The sequence below is a fragment of the Muscardinus avellanarius genome (genome assembly GCF_963383645.1).
Source record: "Muscardinus avellanarius genome assembly, chromosome: 5".
Classification (NCBI taxonomy): Eukaryota; Metazoa; Chordata; class Mammalia; order Rodentia; family Gliridae; genus Muscardinus; species Muscardinus avellanarius.
Window position 1 is genome coordinate 34280396 of NC_137790.1, and position 8425 is coordinate 34288820.

Below are 8425 nucleotides of genomic sequence, written 5' to 3' on the forward strand. Positions count from 1 at the left end.
CTTAGTACAATAAAGGAAAAAAGAAAGAAAAGAAAAAGAAAGAAAGAAGGAAGAAAAAGAAAGAAGAAAGAAAAAGAAAGAAGAAAGAATAAAAAATCAAACCAATAAAAATCAGAAAAAGTATATATATATATATATTACTCTGGCAAAATATGAATAATATATTTTAAATATACATACATATGTATAATTATATGTATATATTATACATATATTTATACAGATACATATATTATACACATATTTACACATATATTATATATATATATATATATATATTATATATATATTTTTCCAGAGTAATACTTTTTTGTGTGGTACTGGGGATGAAACCCAGGGGGATTCTACCTCCAAGCTAAACCCTATTTTTTATTCTTTATTTTGAAACAGTATCACTGAGTTGCAAAGGGCCTCACTAAATAGTAGCTGAGGCTGTCTGCAAACTGTGATCCTCCTGTCTCAGCTTCCCAAATTCTGGGATTACAAGCATGTGCCACCACACCCTGACTAGAGCAATTCCTTTAAGGGAAAAAAAAAACAAACATTAAATTGAAATACAAAAAGAGAAGTCTGCCAAGTGTGATGGCGCACAGTTGTAATCCCAGTACTTGGGAGGCTGAGACAGGAGGATCACGCAGGTTCAAATCCAGCCTCAGCTACTTAGTGAGGCTCTCAGCAACTTAGTGAGACCCTGTTTCAAAATAAAAAACAAAATAGGTCTGGGGGTGTAGCCCAGAGGCAGAAGGCCCCAGGGTTCCATCTCCTATACCACACACACAAAATACAGAAGTCTGAGAACTATGTTTTCTAGGAAAGAAATGAGAAGCTTAAGATAAAAATTTTAAAAAATTGAGAAATTTGCTATTATGATCCTATAAAACCATATACAACTTTATGCTAATTTATAAAAAATTTTCAGGTGGCGGACAGACTGGAGCAGCGCGGTGGTGAGCTCTTCAAGTCTGCAATAAAAAAATGGCTTCAAATAAAACCACATTGCAAAAAATGGGAAAAAAACAGAATGGTAAGAGCAAAGAAGTTGAAGAGGCAGAACCTGAAGAATTTGTGGTGGAAATGTACTGGACCGGTGTGTGGTGAATGGGAAAGTGGAGTGTTTCCTGAAGTGGAAGGGATTTACAGATGCTGACAATACTTGGGAACCTGAAGAAAATTTAGATTGTCCAGAATTAATTAAAGCATTTCTTAATTCTCAAAAAGTTGGTAAAGAAAAAAATTGGTACAAAAAGGAAATCTTTGTCTGACAGTGAATCTGATGATAGCAAATCAAAGAAGAAAAGAGATGCTGCTGGCAAAGCACGCGGCTTTGCCCGAGGTCTTGACCCTGAATGGATAAGTGTTGCCACGGACAGCAGTGGAGAGTTGATGTTCCTCATGAAATGGAAAAATTCTGATGAGGCCAACTTGGTGCTGGCAAAAGAGGCCAATATGAAGTGTCCTCAAATTGTAATTGTTTTTTTATGAAGAGAGACTAACTTGGCATTCTTGTCCAGAAGATGAAGCTCAATAATTGTTTGCATTGATTATATATATATATATAATCTGAGTCTTGGTTATTTGATTTACTAGTGTGAAAATAACTACATTCTAATGAAAATCAAGTATGATATGTTGGTTTTGGAAGTAGCATTGGGGGAGTTGTTGGTTTTTTGTTTTGCATCAGTAGCAATGGTTACTTTGAGCAAATAAAAGCTTTCTGTAGTTGCTATCTTTATCAGAAAACAGCATTTGATACCATGGTATGTTTCCTCTGCCTTTCTAAATATTGGGAAAAATTTCCATAGTCATACTCAAGCAGAGCTTGTTTTAAACACATTATGTCTAAAAACCATTTTGAGTTTTTGTGTGTATGTGTGCATGTGTATACATAATATATGTACATGGTTTTTGTTCTTAAGCATTCATCATAACAAAAACAACAGTTTTTAAGTGCATTTTTCTAAGATGACATTCTTTTGAGCAAACTATGAAATATATCACCTCAAGTTAAATTGAAAAAATTTTTTTTCAAAGCCATAACCTTTCAAGTTAATGATTCTATAGCTCATTGGACATTTAGTTTAAAAGCTGCAGCAGCAAAGTCCATATATCTTTAGAATTACATAAATACCAGTTTATTAGCAAAATTCTTTAAAGAAAAATACTATAACTACCAATAATATCCCCTCCTAGACGAGAATACTACACAAATCCTGATTTCTTCTAGTTAACTAAGCAAGAGCTGGTAAATGAGCATTTTTTAAGTTCTTCTAGTGAGCCATTCCTTTTTTTTCCCTCTTTTTTTATTTTTACAATTTATTTTTTAACAATTTTTTATTGAACATAAATAGTATACATTTAAACTATATTTGGTGCCCTCCCCCCCCCGCCCCCGTTTTCCCTTTCCCCCTCCCACCAATGGTTGTCCAGGTTAACCATGTCTTATTCATAATTTTATACATGTTAAGATGTAGACCCTCATTAATGAAATTCAGCCTTCCTTCTCTCCTATCTTCCCATTCAAACTTTGCTGGTATTTCCCCTCCATTATCTGGAGTACCACTGGTATCCTTTGTGTTTCCTAGTTTGGGCATTTAGAGGAAACATATGTACCTTCTTAAGAAAAAAAGCTTGGCATGGTAATGTTTCAAAACAAAAACTTACAAAAAGGGCTGGAGTGTAGCTTGAGGCAGAATGCCCCTGGACTCCAGCCCCACCTCTGTGCCCCCCACACTCAGAGAGTTGATGCCTAGTAGTATAGTGGTATACCCCATAATACAAGGAATTGGGATGCTGAAAAATAGCAGATTCAAGACTTGTGCACAGTGGCTTGGCAAGACCCTGTTTGGAAATAAATAGGACTGTGGGGTAGATGGTGGTAGAACTCCCTGGGGGTTGAGTCCTAGTGCCACAGTATTTTTGTAGTTGAAATCTAAAAGATCATGATACATGGAATGTCTCATGATTCATGAGAACATGAATGGGCAATTTAGGACCTGACATAAATGAGCACATTTTTATGATCTAAATTTTTGACCTGCATGTATTTACCCCAACTCATTTCTTAGTAATCAGAATGTTATCCAACTGTATATTGTTTATTGTAAATACTGGTGAGCAGTGGTCAATAAATAGTTTTATATTCCTTTAAAAATTTTTCAGATGAGATTATTATACCTATGATCATGTCTAATTTTTAAAAGTAGAATAATATCAATATACAACTCTATAATTTTTTTGGTGGTAATATCAATATACAACTCTATAATTTTTTTTTTTTGGTGGTACTGGGGTTCCTGGAAACCCTTCTACCTCCAGGCTACACTCCCAGACGTATTTTTATACTTTTTATTTGGAAACAGGGTCTCTTAAGCCAGCACGGCTGGCTTCGATCCTGTGCCATCCTCCTGTCTACACTTCCCAAGCGCGGGGATTACAAGCGTGTGCCACCATGCCCGGTTACAACTCTTTATACTTTTAATAATTAGGAGCAACTATATACATTGCTTAAGATAAAATGTTCCTGTGGTCAATTATCTTGTACATACTCTCCTATGCTTGACTCATTTCATAGAGTTTAACAATATCAACACAGTTATAAACATAATTTACTAATAGTTATCATGTACCAACTTTATGGCCACACGGTAAGTACTGAACATAGTTAGGTTAGTCGGATATGTTGGGTGCAAGCCTGTAATATCAGGCTTGGGAGGTGGAGACAGAAGAATTACAGTTTTGAGGACAGCCTCTGCAATGAAGTGATACTCTTGATAACCTAGTAGGACCTTGTTTCAAAATAAAAAATAAAATAGGACTGAGTCTCTTACTCAAAGGTAGAGTGTCTCTGGCTAAATCCCTAGTAACCCCTGCCACCACCCACACACACACAAGTGTCCATGGCACAAAAGCTGCTGTCTACAGAAAAACAAGATATAGGTCTTTTAAAAGGCCAGCTGTGTGTGTGCATGACTCATATTTTTTATATTTCATCTTATTTATGTTTACCGAGATTGACCTAATATTTATGCTTCTCTTTTCTCTCAATACTTATTTCTCATCTGCATGTCTTTCTTCTTTGAAAATGGTTTCATTAAAAATATATATATTTCAGCCAGGCTTGGTGGCGCACACTTGTAATCTCAGTCCTTGGGAGGCTGAGACAGGAGAAACACAGGTTTGACCCAGCCTCAGATACTTAGTGAGGACCTCTGCAACTTAGTGAGACTCTGTTTCAAAATAAAGAATAAAAAATGAAGCGGGGGTTTAGGTTGGAGGTAGAATCTCCCTGGGTTCCATCCCCAGTACTATAAGAAAAAAGTCTTTCAATAAGAAAAAAGAAATTGCTGAAATATACTCTAAATTCTCCGAGATGTCCTTTTAAACATTAAAAGACTATATATAAATTTTCATAATAAACCAACAATAAAGTGGTCTCCATTTTAAGAATGTAGTACATGTAATTCATTGCTACATGTAATTTGTTATTATTTTAATTTGTTTGTAATTTGTTTCATAAGGTGTTAATATGATTAAAAACATAAAGTGAAGCAGATTCTAGTAGCCAGGCAAACTGCTAGTGTAGGTAAATTACTTTTGCCATAATTCTGCTACATGAACAGTGAACAAATTTAAAACATAAAATTAAATAAAGATACATTGTTAACTCTACCCAAAACTAGTAAGCCTAGCTTTTAAAAATTATTTTTCTTAGAGGAGATAAATTATAAGTAACATTCAGAATTTTTAAGAGAAAAAATAAAATCAAAATTAAGCATTCCTTTGGATTCAGAAATTCAAGACCATAAATAAGACTTCAGTTTCTTTTATAAATTCCAATTCTTACCTCATAAAAAATATGCCTAGTACTGTGGCCAACTATCATTTACTTTTTTAAAGTGCTTAGTTCAGAGGGATTTAGATTTAAATTGACTGTTGCTAATTTAGATTTAAATTGCCTAATGTTCGCTTCCCATTTCTTCAAAGTTTTACGACTAATGCATGGTGATTCTGCTGTAGCACTGACTGTATATATTCACATGTACTTTAAATTTAACACATAACATATGGCCCAATGTAGAGAATCTACTGCCCATCTAACATGGTTTCTCTAAGTAGAAGAATAGTTTAAATATATTTTAAGTAGAATTTGGATGTGATACATAATAAATTCACAGCAATAAAGCAAATGCTCCAGTAAATAACAGCCAGACTGAGGACTAAAGCAGATTTTTTTTGTGTGAAAGTTTAATAATCCTTGTATCAAGGATATTTATAGATCTGAGAGACAAACTGCAATACAGCTGCAAATAAAGCATTTAAAATTATATTTATTTTTTGAACATTTAAATTTAGCCTCTTTAAATCCTAATGGGAACAATGACTAACATATAAGCTTTCTTGCTTTGATTGCTAGGGCACGCTTAAATTGGATGATTAATAAATACTGATTGCATATCTGCTTGGCTTACCTATAATGCAATCAATACCAAAGTAATAAAATCATAATTGAGTTGATCATAGATACCAAGGATTGTAGAAAATTCTTTCATTAAAATAAAAACAGTTAAAAGGCTTTTAGTCTGACAATTTTGTTTTGCACCAAATTTTAGCCCCAAGTCTATTTTATTAACATTTCTAGAATCATCATATAGTTGACCAAAATGGACATAAATTCAATGACACTGTGTCAAAGGTTGGAGGTCTATTAGGCCCAAAGCCTGTGCTGCTTTGACCAATAGAGTAAACAAAAAAAATGATAACTTGCTGGATCTTGGACTACCCTTTTATTAAATGACATTTCCCACCTGGCCATTAGGTCCTGATCTGCATTATAAGTAACATGTAATTTCTAAGGTAAAGCTCAAAAGATGTGGCCCTCTCGTTTTATAAATAAATAAAACAGAAGGCTGAAAGGGACAGAGTGAAATATAACATGATTAACTGCTCATGCCAAGCTGCTGTGCATGAAAATCAATCTGTCTGGCCTCTCATTCATACCCTTTCAGCCCAGCTTCCGAGGTAGGTCATTAAGTGACTCCAGTTAACATTTTGTGGACTTGAAGAAACAACCAGTCAAGCCTGGCTGGAATTCCTCACCCATGAAAGTGTGAGATAGAGTGAAATGGTTGTGCTCAGATGCTAAGTTTTAATTTAGTTTATTACATAGCAACATTTATTCAAGAAACATTCATTCTTAGAACTAAGATATCATGCAACAGCAACAGTACACTAACACAAGTATGCATCTATCCTTTTACATTGTAAATATTTATATGCTTTTTTTTATGTGGTACTGGGTCTTGAACTCAAGAGAATCTACCTCCAAGCTACACTCACAGATCTACCTTATGAGAATCTCATTACTTGCTGAGGCTGCCATCCAACCTACAATCCTACTGTTTCAGATTCTCAAGTACAGGGATTACAGGCATGTACCACCATACCTGCCTTGTATATACATTTAAAAAAGAAGTGTGTGCTGTGCATGGTGGCATACACTTGTAATCCCAGCATTCGGGAGGCAGAGACCAGAGGATTGTGGTTCAGCCAACAGCCTCAGCTACTTAGCAAATCCCTTTGCAACTCAGTGAGACCCTGTTTCAAAAAATAAAAAAAAAGTACTTAAAACCAGGCATCGTGGCACATGCTCATAATCCCTGCACTTGGGAAGCAGAGACAGGAGGATCACGCAGGTTTGAAGCCAGCCTTGCTGGCTTAAGAGACCTTGTTTCCAAATAAAATATAAAATAGGTCTGGGAGTGTAGCCTGGAGGTAGAAGGGTTCCATCCCCAATACCACCAAAAAAAAAAAAAACCTTAAAAATTAGGACTGGGGGTGTAGCTCAGAGATACAATACCCCTGGGTTCCCAGTACCACACACACAAAAATAAAGAAATAAATAAAAATAAAAATAAACAATAAAGAAGTGTGGACAAATATGACAATTTCCAAAGCTATGAAAATCCTCCTATATTTTGTTTAAAAGAAAACAGTACCTTAAAAGTACTTACTATAAAAACAATTCTAAGTAAGCCAAAATAACATTTACATAAAATATTCATAATATATAAATTGCATATATTTTTATTTTTTGAATTACCTATAATTAGTAATTTCGTTAAAGAAATAATGAAATAATTGAACTGATATTTGTATGAAAAGATTTGCTATATCTATTTTAAGCATGTTAAGACCTACATTGATACATTATATACTATCATAATATATCTATTTAAAATGTACAGCTCAATAGATTTAATTATATTACAGAACTGTTCATACATCATCTCAAGTTTTGATCATCTTTAAGTTATAAAAGTGAAACCCAAATTCTTAGCAGCATTCCTCATTCCTCTTCTTCTTCATAGGAGCTATGTAACCATGAATCTACTTTCTTTCATAAATTTGTCACTTCTGTACTTTTTATATAAATGAAACCATACAATAATTAGTTCTTTTATGACTGGCTTCTTTTACTTAACAAGGTTTTAAGGTTCATTCTTGATGTAACCTACATATTAATCAATCCTACATTCCCTTTTTTATTTCTTGTCTTCAAAATGTGATGTGGATATTTAACATTTTTAATCTATTCATCAGTTGATGGACAACTGAATCATTTCAATTTTTGCTATAATGTGTAACATTGCTATAAACATTTTTGAATAGAGTTTTGTGTGACCATGTAGTCACTATTCTAGACTACTCCTATACCTAGGAGGGGAATTGCTGGATGTATGATTACCTAGGTTAAATGATATGTTTAAATTTTTAGAAACCATCAACCTTCTTCTAAAGTGGCTGCACTATTTTAGATTCCCTTGAGTAGTATGAATATTAACACTTGTTATCTGATTTTTTAATTATATTTGTCCTATGTGTGTGAAGTGGGACCTCATTTTGGTTTAGATTTCCAATTTCCTCATGACTATTGATGTTACTAATCTTTTAATGTGCTGATTAGTTATCCTATATCTTCTGTCTCAGATATATGATTCAAAAATTTTCTCATTATGTGTATTACATTTTCACTTTGGTTTTCTTTGTAACACAAAATGTTTACATTGTGATGACTTCCAATGTATCTTTATTTTTCTTTTGTTACTTGTGTGCTATAGTTTGTGAATAAATAATTGGGATCAATACTTTGGATGAAATTTTTACAGAAGGCCATGAATTCTATCAATACTTGCAGGTGCCATGCTCATGATTCTAATCACCCAGCATCTCTTCTGCCTTTAATCACATTTCAGAGTCATTGGGCAGCTGAAAACGTATGGCACCTCTATGGGAACAAAAAGCAAAGTGAAAATTCCTAATTCTTAAAGAATATGAAAGTACCCCTGGTTAAAATTTGAAGTCTATATTTAGTAATACATGCATGCAATTCAGTTTGCATGAGTTGAGTTGCTATTCACTTTTCATG

The 8425-nt window shown here is 33.9% G+C and overlaps 1 pseudogene across 1 annotated transcript; it reads left to right on the plus strand.

Annotated features, from left to right (window-relative positions):
• Positions 1 to 975: 975 nt before the first annotated feature.
• Positions 976 to 1528, plus strand: LOC308262865 (chromobox protein homolog 3-like; annotated as a pseudogene). The gene has a single exon. The product of its transcript is annotated as a chromobox protein homolog 3-like (transcript).
• Positions 1529 to 8425: the final 6897 nt, after the last annotated feature.